This window comes from Ictidomys tridecemlineatus, chromosome X (genome assembly GCF_052094955.1).
Source record: "Ictidomys tridecemlineatus isolate mIctTri1 chromosome X, mIctTri1.hap1, whole genome shotgun sequence".
Lineage (NCBI taxonomy): Eukaryota > Metazoa > Chordata > Mammalia > Rodentia > Sciuridae > Ictidomys > Ictidomys tridecemlineatus.
This window is the reverse complement of record NC_135493.1, coordinates 2,119,061-2,131,681: the sequence shown is the minus strand read 5'-3', so window position 1 is coordinate 2,131,681 and position 12,621 is coordinate 2,119,061. Positions and strand designations below refer to the sequence as shown.

At 53.3% G+C, this 12,621-nt stretch overlaps 1 protein-coding gene across 8 annotated transcripts in view; it reads left to right on the top strand.

Annotated features, from left to right (window-relative positions):
* The first annotated feature begins 1,687 nt into the window (after positions 1 to 1,687).
* Atp2b3 (ATPase plasma membrane Ca2+ transporting 3) overlaps positions 1,688 to 12,621 on the top strand; it is a 69,601-nt gene continuing 58,667 nt past the window's right edge. For 4 of the 8 annotated variants that reach the window (XM_021720434.3, XM_078034076.1, XM_078034078.1 and 1 more), the window contains exon 1: positions 1,688 to 1,937. The gene's annotated coding sequence lies outside the window, so the exon portion shown is untranslated. The remainder of the gene's footprint in view (positions 1,938 to 12,621) is intronic. The other 4 variants (XM_078034079.1, XM_021720438.3, XM_021720437.3 and 1 more) reach the window with 1 other exon arrangement.

Genomic DNA, 12,621 nt, shown 5'->3' with positions numbered 1-12,621 from the left:
TCACAACCTGTTCCAGGTAGCATCTAGTGACCCCCCCTGAGCTTCACTTCCCCAACAGGAATGTGGGGTAGTAAGAGGAGAAACTGAACAGTAACACGTAGCTCAGAATAGGTGCTCAGGAAGATTGGGGATCCCTCCATTTTTTTAATGTAAATGTGTGTGAGAGTAAATGAGTATGCCTGAGCCAACATGTGTGAGTGTGAGAGAATGTAAGTATGTGTGTGTCTCTGTGTGTGTGTGTATGTGTGTGTGTGTAAACCTCTGCTCACACTGAGAAGTGCCAGGGGCTTGGCTCTGACTCCCTGCAATGCCAGTGCTCATGGGCTTTCCACAGAACCAGCTGCTTCCTGTGGGAGGGGGCAGGCTATAGCAATTGTGACTGTCCTCTGGCCCTTGGGGTGGGGGAGCAGTATCTTTCTGTCCTTGAGATATCTGGCACAGTGACAGCTCCTCAAAAGAGGCGTTCCCTAGCTCCCAGCACAATCTTTTGTTGCCCCTGATCAATGAATCAGTGGTCTCCCATGGCCCTTACCAACTGTGTGGGTAGTCAGTCAGCCTGCCACTACCTTTTATGGAATCCTTGCTGTGTCCCCAGCACCCAGACCAGCACACAGGACACCGTAGGATCCTCTGTATCCTCCCACCCTCATGTGTGTGCACACGGGGGCGGGGGGGAGGGGGAGAGAGAGAGAGAGAGAGAGAGAGAGAGAGAGAGAGAGAGAGAGAGAGAGAGAGAGAAATGCTGATATGCTGCCTAGGGACAAGTCCCGTCCCTTTTCCACACGCTCAGCCTCAGCCCCATCCTGTGTCCCCAACCTGAGTATGCCCACTGCTCACAGATCACAGCAAAGACTGAATCTGGGGTCAGAGGACTCTGCTGTCACTGGAACTGGGAAGCTCCAAAGACTAGTGGCAGAAGCTAGTCCCAGGGACACACACTTTGGTGTATTTGCCCATGTATGTGAAGGTATATGTCAGTTGGGACAGGTGGTTGTCTGCACTGCAGTTTCTCTGCGTGTCTGTCGCCACTTGTGTCATCAGATGTGTGTGGCTGGTGTGTCTCTCTGGATGTCCATCTGTGTTCAGTCTCCCTGTGTGTCCTGCAAAACGATGTTCATGAGATAACCTTCCTGGGTCACAGACTTTAAGAATTTGTTGTAAGCTCCAGCTTCTTTCTGGGAAAGCATTTGGATGTCTGCACTCCCAACACAGACAGTGTCAGAGGACCAGCAACCCCTTGGAGTCCACCTGGGGCTCAAGGACCCCATGCTACAACTCAGTTTACCCAGCTCCATGCCCCATTTTACTGTTGGGAAAATGCATTCAGAGGGCAGGGGATCTTGAGAGGCAGTGGCAGCCTGGACTTCCAGTCGCATGCTTGGGGCACTTTCTCTGTACTTGCAGGTGGTGGTAAGCGCCCCCAGTTTCCAGCTGATCCCACCCCCACTGGGCCTGTGCCCTTTGGGGGGGCAATGTCAGGCTAGGAAGGACGGGCAACCACTCGCATCCTGGGGGTAGAAGGACACGCACTGGACGCGAGGCTCCAGAGCCCGGTGTCCCCTGCGCGGTGCACCGGTGCACCGCCCCCCGCGCCCGCTCCCTCCTCCCTCCTCCTCCTCCTCCTCCTCCTCCTCCTCCTCCTCCTCCTCTTCCACCGGCTCCCTCCCTCCCCCACCCTCTCCCTCCCTCCCTCCGCGCTCAGAGCTGCGGCTGGAGCCGAGCGCGCCGCGTCGCCCGCCGCCGCCGGTGCGGAGCGTGGGGAGCACTCGGCCGCAGCCGTCGCCCGCCGCGGAGGGTGCTGCTCCGCGCCGCTGGCCAGGCCGCCCTGTGCCCGGGCCTTTCCGTCCTTGGAGCGGATTGTTGCCCGCCGGGCGCCCGCCTAGAGCGACAGCACTCGCCAGAGCTGAGGCCGCGGTGGCGGCTGTGCCCATGCCCGGGTAAGTGGTGCCCGGGGCGCACGGGCGCAGGCGAGGTGGGCGCGGGCGGGGGCGGGAGGGCAGCCCAGCAGGTGGCGCGGCTGCAGGTGGGGGGACGCAGGTCTGCTGCTGAGGCACCTGCGCCCAACGTCAGGCCTGCGTGTCCTTGCCGCACCACGGCCGCGCGTCACCCCGGGGCCCCGAGGCTGGCAGGCAGCGCCCCACACCCGCACCTTGCGCCCCGCATCCCGCGCGCACGCGCATCTGCGTCTGGGGAACAAGGCCGCTGGGGGCTGCGGGCGGGGGCTCAGGGCGGGCACAGCCAGGGGCGCCAGGCCTGGGCCAGGAGCCCCGCCGGTGAGCACGCACCTTCCAGGAGCCTCGCGGCACCCCTCCCCCCCGCCCCCCGCGCCCTCACACTGTGTCATCTTCCCCCTCACACGTTCCCACACTGTCCCCCTGCACGCCCACATAGCTACCCAGCCGACCCCGCTGCTGGCATGGACAGTGCCTAAGGCAGGCGGCCCCTGGCCACACTTGGGTAGTGCCTTCTCCATCCCTCCACAGACGATTGTTTCCCCCCTTCTCACCTGTGTGACCTTGGCCAGAGGGCTTCTGCATAGGGGGCCTCAGTGTTCTGAAAAGTGAAAGCTCCAGGCGTAGGGTTCTGGAATTCTGAGCCGCTGGTGCAGCATCTCCTAAAGCCTGGGGAGACCCACCCCTCTCTCTAGGACCTGGTCTCCTTCCTTCTGCTGGCTTTCTGCAGGGCTTAGTGGCCTGACCAGCCAAGGAGGAGTGGAAGGTAGGGTGGGGGGCCTGATGCCTGGCCAGAGCAGCCCAGGAAGGAATCTTGGAGAATCCTGGGAGAGGTTTAGGAGAGAGTGTGCAAACACCACTTGCTGTCTTACCTGCTCCAAGGGCAGTCCCCTCCACTAGATGCTTGCCACTTCCTGGGCTGGGTGGGGGAGTGAAGCCACCCCATCTTTCACAGATGAGGCCTTGGGGCTCTGACCTAAAGTGAGCCCCTGCCTGTTGCAGAATTAGTCCAGCCTGTCCCTAGCTGGCTCCCATCTTCATCTCCCCTGGCTCCCTACAAGGACTTGAACGTCGGCTTGGAAGGTGCCCCCTGCACCTACTCCCCTCACTTAATCCACTAGCACTGCAACCCTCAAGCACAGTCATGATTTCTCCCTAGTCTATGAGCATCTTAAGGCAGGGGCTTTCTCTTAACCTGCATGGGCTGCTCAAGTGCCCAGCACAGGCCTGGCAGAGTGGGCCGTAGTTTTCATATGGCACATTCATGACCTTGACCTCACTGAATCTGTAGACTCACCAGAGAATAAAGACAAGGCCTGTATTTTTGTCCCCATTCTTCAGATGAGATGCTTGAAGCCCCAAGAGGGGTGGGAACTCAGCAGTGCATTGAGCACATGGGTGGAGGCCCCTTATGTCTTGAGCAGGTGGCTGGGGACACTCCCGTGGACTTGGTGGGGAGGTATCCTAATAAGAAGCCAATCCCCTTCCTGAGCACCTACTACAGCCGCGCGTGGTTCTAAACATGTTCTTGGACCTCCATCTGAGTCTCACCTCAACCATATGTGTGAGCTGCTGTTCTCATTGGCCCCCTTTTCACAGATGGGGGAATCAAGGCCAGGTGGCTTGTGAGGAGAGCTAGGATGCAGAGGAGAGGCTGGGAGGCTGCCCAGGTCCCTAAGGGACTTGGCGTAGCAGAAGGACCAAGGGTGAAATTACCCCTTGAGTTTGCATCTGAAGAGTGAGCCAGTTGGAAGGGGCTGGGCTTTGTGGTCCTAGACCATTGATTGTCCCTGCTACTAGCCTCCAGGAGGGGGAGGGCCAAGGACACAGCTAGTCTTGATCACATCAACCTGGTGCATGCCCAGCACTGCCAAGTGGTTTGAGTGAAGGGGCAGGCATGCTCTGGCACAGAACAGGGGGGAAGGCAGGCAGATGGAAGTGGGACGGGCGTGGGAGGGGGCTCTGCACACAACCAGAAGGAGAGCCAGTCCTTTGGGGAAGGAAGCCCCCAAGGCTGAATGTGCTAGGGAGCACTCCAACAGCAGGCATCGGAGATGCTGTAGCCAGCCCCAGGGGCAATAAGGGGAAGAGGAGGCTTGTAGGAGGCATCTTGGGCTCTAGTGACAGGATCTCTGGGGTTTGGTGCCAGCTCTGTGCCTGATGGTCTTTGTGACCTTGGCCAAGTCCCTTCCCTGCTCCAGATCTAAAGACAGTGGAGGTGTGCCCTGCGGACTCTGCACTGACATTTCAGGATTTGGAGCTGCAGCTTTGGAGTGAGGCTGAATCCTTCCCAACCAAGCAGGAGAGGCCAGGTCTGGGAATCAGTGAGCACTCTCTAGTCCAGTCCAGACATGCAGCCCGAGGGTGCTGGGGTCAGCTGTAGAGGCCTCTCTGAGCGTGACTTGTAGAGAGGGGCCCCATGCTTCCTGGTAGGGGACAAGAGTACCCCCTGGGCCCCAGGGCTTCTGAGAGCTGAGCTCAAATGGGACTCTTGGAGCCAGCACAGTCAGACCCAGCTTCTCTGGACATTTGCACCTCCTCCCCCACCTCATAGAGCAAGTCATCAGCACACCTGTACTCCCTTCTGATCTTACACTTATGGCTCATATATTTCATTGATGGCTGCTATCTGCATCAGAGTTTAACCATAAAGTAATGTCAATAATGACAGTAATAATAACAGCAGTCACCTTGTGCCATACTGGTTTAAGTTTTTCACAAACATCTCCTCACTTAATTGAAACAATAATCAAATGAAGCAAGTGTTGGTATTATCCGCATTTTACAGCTGGTCACATGAGACCCAGAGAAGTTAGAGAGTTTAGGTAATTTGCTCAAGGTCGCACAGCCAGTAGGTGGTAAAGTCAGGATTGCAACATAGCAGTTGGGCCCCTGAGTCTGCTCCCCGCCTGTAGCCACTTGTTCTCTAGAAGTTTGACTCTAGAAGTGTGCTAAACTTGGCAGAAGGGGGCATTATGCACTGGCTGGAGCTGAATGTCCAAGGAACCCTTGGGGTGAGGCTAGGGATTCTTTTGAAAACCTTGCAGCTCAGAAGCTGAAATACCAGCATCTCCACCCCCATCTTCCCGCTGAAAGATCAAAGGTGATTTCTACCCATCCCAAAGTAAGCTCCTATGACCTCTTCAGGGCACCCCTAAGAAGTAGCAGTCCATAAATGGGGACCTGGGCTGTGACATGAGGCAGATCTTCAATGTAAGCACCCATGAGCCCCACCAGTGCCATCTCTGTGACTGCAGCAAGTGCCCCAGCAACACCCCAGGCTAGGCATGGCAGGCAGAGATCTGGGCCACGCAGATGGCTCCTCCCTGTCCCCTGTCATTTCCCAGCTCCTCACTGTACTTCTCTTCCCTGCCCTGGCTAGGCTGGCAGAAGCCAGGCCAACCGTGCCTGGCTGGAAAGCCCTCCCCTGCCTGAGCACCTTCTGTTGGGTGGGTGGTGCTGGCAGTGGGCCCGGAAGCAGCCTGGGGAGAAGGGTCTGAGCCACACATCACCAGGACAGAGGGAAGAAGGCTCTCAGATCTGGGGGATTTTGGGCATCTGGACAGCGCAAGGTTGAGAAGGGGATAAGTCCAAGGTCACAAAGCTGAATAGATGGCAAAACTCAAACCAGAGCCACAGGGCATTGTCAAAAACATTGAGGCTCAGGGGCTCTTGGGGCTGGTGGGAGGACTCTCTGTGAGCACAAGTGGTTTCCAGAGACTTAGGTCCAAATCCAAGTTGTGCAAAGAGGTCTTGAGTCTGCTTCTGTTGTGCTGAGGTGGGTCCCTCAGCTCAAATGAGTTCTTCCTTGAGCCTGTAGTCTTAAGGCACTTTCCAGAGCTGCATTGTCCTATGTAGTAGCTATAGCCACAAGTCAGCCACAACTTAAAGTAAAATTACAAATTTTGTTCCTTAGTTGCATGACTATATTTCAAGTGCTCAGTATCCACAGTGGCCAGTGGCCACCATATGGGATGGTGCAGGTAGAGAATTTTCCAAAATGTACTATGTATGTCACCACTTCAGTGAAAATGAAGGGTTGATTCCTCCCATGGATCTTGAAGTCACCCTCAAGGCCACTCTCCTGTGGCATATGGTCACTGATGGTTTGAATTTGGCCAGCCCCCATGGTCAGGCTCCCCTAGGTAATCACCCAGAAGAGAAGCCCTCAAGGAATTCTGGGTGCTCGTGAGCATTTGAAAAAGTGTCCTGTGATTGGCCAGGCTCTGATCTGAGCATTTGACAACTGGGGGAAACAAGGTGCTTGGGTAAGTTGCCTTTCAGAATGAATGTACCCCCTCATCAGAATGTGGCCTGCCATGCCAGGGTCCACATCATATGGGTGTGATGACCACTGGGGATTCTGGCCCTTAGTTATTCAACCATATTTATAGGGGCCCATGCCCTGTGTTAGTTCTGTGTATACAATGGAAAGGAAAAAGCAAAATGTACTTCCTGCAGCAAAGGAAGTACACTTTGCTAAGTGTTCATCTATGGCAACCAAATACAAGTGCTGGGGTCAGGAGGATGCGTTGAGACCATGAGGCCAGGCAGCGTCTTCCAGGGCTCAGGCCCCCACAGCACCCTCACTGGCCCAACAACCCAGATTCAGCCAGACAGTCCTGACCCCTTACTCCTCAATGGCCACATATAGCTGGTGCCTGCCATATCAGACAGTACTGAGACCTTGCACAGATCCTGAAGCCACTCCTAAGCCACTCCCCCATGGTACCTTGAAAGGGAATAGGTGAAGGAGTTGCAGATGCCTCAGGGAAGCCCGTCCATCCCTGGGGAGTCTGGGGCTGGTGGGAGGACTCTCTGTGAGAGTCAGTAGAGCCAGCATGTTGGCATCAAGATCAAGAGCTGTGCTCCCCAAGGGCTGGCCCAGATGCCCAGACACCCATGGAGAGGGAGGCATCCTTCCAGGCACAGCCTGACAGGCCATGGGGATGCCAGGCCTGGCCTCAAGCTGACTCCAGCAGTCCTCCCATGTCCAGCTTGGTCCTGATTAGGTCCCACCATGTACCCAACATGCTGCCAGAGCTTGAGAAAGAGCAGGGAAGAGTTAGGGCTGGGGTGCAGCCTCGGAAGCGGCCCAGGTCACCCCCCCCCAGATGGGCAAGGCAGTGTTTTTTAAAAAATAATGTTGATTTCTTCCTATTAAAAATAGGAAGCATTATAAAAATAATGCTTTTACTGGAAACAATGGCACATGCCTATAACCCCAGACACTAAGGAAGTAAAACAAGAATATTCCAAGTTCAATGCCAGCCTGGGCAACATCGTGAGACCCGATCTCAAAATAAAAAATAAAAAGGACTGGGGATATAGCTATGTGATAAAACACCCTGGGTTCAATAGCCAGCACCAAAAAAAATAATAATGATGATGGTGATGCTCTTAACATGCATGCTCTTTATAGAATACTCACACAGAGACGTCAAAAAAATAGAACCTCCCCCAGTCCAATCCCCAAAATGTAAGCTACTGTTTTCATTTTATTAAACTTGTTTCTGCTCCCTTTTCTTTGCATAACCTATTTATTTTCACATTACTGTAATTATACCATGGGCTCAATTGTGTAATCTAGTTTTTACTTCACGTAAGCATTTTCTTTATTAATATAATCCCTTCCTAAAAGAACATTTTTTTCAAAATGGATATAGTTTAATTAGATTTTTTAAAAGATTATGAAAGCAGTAAGTACTTATTGCAAAAATGAAGAATGAACTTGAGTCGTGCAACGAAGAAACTCCAAATGATCACTCACTCATTTGACAGTTATTTATCAAGCACCCAGGCTATATCAGGGCAGTTCTCAGTAATTACAATTTTTAATGGCTGAATAGTATTCTCTCAAGAGATCCTAATTCACTTAATTATTTGGCTATTTTTGGAAATCCAGGCAGTCAAATTTGTTTCGCCCTTATACACAAGGCTCTGCTAAGCATCTTGGTGCGGAACGCTCACCCTGTCCTGAGGAAAGTACCCAGACACAAGACTGTTCTGCCAAGTCACTATCCGAAGGGGCTGTTTGAGTGTGCCAGAAGGACTCGCGTATGCACCCTTGCCAGCATTAGGTATTACAATCAAATAACCTGCCATAAGTATCTAGGTCAGCAAATATCTCCTTTAGTTTGTGTTTCTTTAATTGCAAGTGACGGTGAGCATTTTTCCATGTTTATAAATTATATCTTTTCTTTTAAGTGAATTACCTGTTCCTATACCCAATTTACTGATGACTTAGTGTTTCTCCTTTGGGGCTGAATGAACTTTAGACATGAAAAATAGCAACAATTTAATATCTTTGTTGCCAAAAAAAGCTTAACCTCTTTGTTCTTTGACTTTTCTCTCATGTAAAAGGTAAACATTTTTTGTCACAATGTCTTGTGATTTCTTCCATTGCTTCTGGGCTTACAAAATCCCTTATGGAAATTTGTGCACTTTCCACCTGTGTGTGTGCGCATATGTCTGTGTGTAGTTTGCATGTTTAAGATGTTTAAATCTTTAACCCAGCAGTCAGCAACTTCTTTTGCAAGGGCCAGACAGTAAATATTTTCTACTTTGTGGGCCACATGGTCACTGACTCAAGGACTAGACTCTGCCTGAAAGCATAAAAGTAGCCACAGATAATAAGATACATAAATGAATGGGTGTGGCTGTGTGCCAATAAAACTTTATTCACAAGCACACTGGCTGCTGGATTAGGCCTTTGGGCTGTAGTTGCCAAACTGTTTAACTCAAAGGAGATTTGTGTTGGGGAAGTATGAGGTGAAGGAGGTAAGGTGTGTCCTTTGCCACTTGTCCCCATTTCCTTAATCAAATTAGTTATCTCCTGGAGGAAGGTCCCCCTTCCTCCCTCCTCCCCAAATCAAGCACTCTGGACATCTTTGGAGTTCCTGAGCAGCAGGAACTCCAAAGTGTCCCCACAGGGTCAGGTGGCAGCTGGCTCAGCAGACCTTGTGTGTTTGCCCAGAGTAGGTAGGACAGGCAGAGGTGTTGGCCTCTTTGCTCCTCTTTTAGGGAGGTGCTGAATGAAGGTGTTTGAAAAAGAACTGCCACATCTTTATTCGACTCACCTGGGAACCGTCAGTCCCTGACTGTCTCAACACTCTGAATTCTTTGCACTCTGGCATTTTTGACACAAACCTGAAACCGGGTTAAGACACGCAGAGTAGCAGGCTTGTTGCTGAACCAACATTTGCACGGATGGCTGGCCAGGGGCATGATGGTGGCACAGGGCATGACAGAGAGGGGAGGAGCTTTTTCTCCAGATTAGACCAGCCCTGCTGAAACCACTGATGCCCTCAGAGCACAGCAGGACAATATAGCTAGCCCCACTGCCCTGGCAAGGCGAGGGTTCTGGGCCATACCCCAGGCCTCTGATTGCCTTGCCAGCCACAGGGGACCTTGCCTACCTGCTCTCCCATGGGCCTCAGCTACATTTCTCTTGGGAGAATCCAAAACCAGACATACCATATTTTGGTGTGAAGTCACAGGCCTGGGAGGGATGGCTGTGACCCAGAGGTAGCTGGTCTGGGCTCCTCTGGCTCCTGGGGTCTCTGAATACTGCTGTAAGTGGGAGGCAGAGTCTGTCCTCTGTGCCCCTCCCACCCAGCCTAGTCTCCCTCACAGCCTGGGACTCATCTGCCCACAACTCAGTGACCAGCAGTTGGGCCTTTGCTCTTAGAAACCTCTGCCCTGAAGAGCAGATCAAAAGTGTCTCCCTGTAATGTGTCCTTTGAGGCGAAGGGTAAGAGTGGGCTGCCCTAGAGGCTGCTGCCCAGGATCCCTATCCTGACAGCCCCCAGAGAGACCCACATGGCTGCACTTGTAGGTGAGACAGGGTGGCAGGAGAGGGTCCAGGAAGGGCCAGGGACTGTCTCCTGTGGCCCTGCCACTCTCCCTAGGAGGAGGAAACAGCTCTACAGCGCTATCATCAAAGGTGAGGCTAGGGTGGCAGGTCAGGGTTTCCCCCAGAGGAGTGGACAAGGTATATGTGCTGTAAAGAGGACCCTCTAGTGTTCTCATCCACAGTCCTTGCTGCACTCTCTTCCAGCTTCCCAGAGAGGAGACTTTTGTAGCCACTTCATGACCCACTAACTCCCCCCAAGCTCTTGGCCTCAGACGTCATCTGCTCATGAGCACACAGAGGCTGGCAAGGGAATCTAGGAGAGGGATGAAGCTGGGTATGTGATGGGCTGTGGGGCTTGCTCAGGGAAACACTCAGACCCCACATTGGTGTTTCATCATGACATGAGATGGAGCCCCCCAACCCTAGTCCTTCTGGGTACCCCAGACCCTGCATGAGCTTTGTGGTGCAAAGCTCAGTCTGTGTGATTCAGATGGCAGGCAGACCCTTGGCGACCTTCAGGTCTTGCCATTGCAGCCAGTTGGGGTTGGCAAGGATGCTGGAGCAGGTCCTGGCCGCCTTTCAGGTGACCCTCCCTGGGCTGCAGCTTCTGAGGCATCCTCTTTCGGGGGTGTTGTTGGCCACTGGCTCTTCCTCTGTTGCTGCATTTGACAGCTGGCATCTGGCCTTGGTTAGCCTGGAGAAGTGGCACCAAGGCTTTGTTGTGCTAGTTCTTTGTGTCTGGGTCACAGAAGGGCAGCAAGACTTGTCGCCCATCTTCAGCCTGAACTGGACTTTTCTGTCTCCACTCCCTGCCTCAGCATCCTTACTCATCCCCTTCCAAGAGTATCATGGTCAAGGACTTTTCTAAGGGCTCAGAGTGGCCTGGTACCAGGGAAAGTGAGCTTCCAGACCCCCATCCTGTGTGCTCAGAGTTCCATATAGTTCACCTAGTGAATTCTTTCTCTACTTTGTGTTGACTTTCTACCATCAGTCAGGTCACAAAAGGGACACAAAGAGGCTAATTTGCAATCAGTTGGAGAGAGCTGGGGACTCACACAGCTCTAGCCCCTGACCTTATCTCCAATGAATGCCCCCAGCCTGTCCTCTCAGACCTCAGACTGTTTCCAGAAAACAGCAATCACCTCCCCCTACCTCACATACCAGGCGCACTCTGGGCCCTGTGGAGCCCAGGTTCCCAGAGGACCCAAGTGTGAACTGGTAGTCTCCTTAACTAGTCACTGCCTGTCCTGACTGGAAGGACTTAGCCTATGGCCTGCAGCCCCCATGGCCTCTAGCTGTCTGTAATTTCCTTAATTACCTGTTTAGACCTTGGCGGCTTCCGTCCTTGGAGCTGACTGTGGGATCAGAAGCTGGCAGGGGCAAACACCGTGGTACCTCGGACAGAGCTGGGGACACTTGGGTACCTCTTATCCTAGCCACGTGTTCTCTGGCTTCAAAAGGCCAGAGGACAGGGACCTGGCCCTCTTGGAGCCAGACACAAGATCTTGGTCCCTTTGTGAGCTGGCGTCTTCCACAGAGGCCAGCCACAGTGTTCCTGGGTCCCCTTGCCTCTCCTGAGAGCACAGACTGGCCAGGGCACCTCTGCCATCAGGGCAGGAGAGGCGTGGGGCCAGCGTGTGCGGAGCGCGTGCGGGGGCGGGGCACAGGGCTGGCTTGGTCTCCTGCTGCAATGCAGCTCTCTGCCCGCATAGCTCACTGTAATTGGATAATTAGTGTCATTACGCTTCCTGCCCATCAGCTTCTCCAGCTCCTGCTCCCTCGCTCTCCCTTTCTCTAGCTCCCGCCTTCCCTGGCAGAAAACAAATGAACGTTCTTTCGCTCCTTCTGCATGGAGTCATGGCCCCAGTAATGATACTTCAAGGCCCCATCCCGAGTGGGGCTTCCAACTTTCCTCTGGGGCCCAGGGCCACCCAGCACTGTGAGGGCCACCTGTGTGGGAGTTTTTGACTTCTCCCTGTCCTAGGTAGCCCAGAGTGATTAAATGGAATGTTCTAGCCTCACTGGTGGAACCTGGCTCTGCCCTATGAACTCTGGGATTCGACTGGTCTAGGATTCAGAGCAGGCAGAGGGAGGGGAAGGTACAATGAGGTGACCCAGAAGGGATCACATGGCCAGGCTTCTCTGACTCCAGCGCCTGCACTCCCAAGCCCTGAGGTTTATAGGAACAGATTTCCTGTCCAGTCACTTTATTGAACTCTTTTTTAATTGGTTCTAATCATGTGTTCATTGCTTTCTGGGATTTTCGGGGCAGTTACTTGGCAGAGGAACCGCATAGAATCCTCTGCAGCCAGACCACCTGAGTTTACCTCAGCCTCTGCTCCTTGCTGCCTGTATGTCCTTGAGTAAACCTCTTAACCTTTCTTTGCCTCACCTGCTTCAACTCTACAGTGGGCATAATCATTCATTGCCATAGAGGCCTAGTGTAGTGCTGCCCTGGGCTTCAGGGCAGACAGAGGGAGGGGATGATGGGGTGACCCAGGAGGGGAAGCTGGACAGGACTAATGGACTCAACAAAGAACACTGTCATGGCTGGTCATTCTGGCACACGCCTGTAATCCTAGCTTCTTGGGAGGCTGAGGCAGGAGATCACAAGTTCAAGGCCAGCCTCAGAAACTTAGTAAGACCCTGCCTCAAGATAAAAATAAAAAGGGTTGGGGATGTGGCTCAGTGGTAGGAAGCTTGCCTAGAATACACAAGGTGCTGGGTTCAATCCACAGTATACCCCACCCAAAGAGCAGTGTCATGGTTCCTTTTCCTGGAGGCTCATACCACCCTGTACACAGAGCAAAGTGC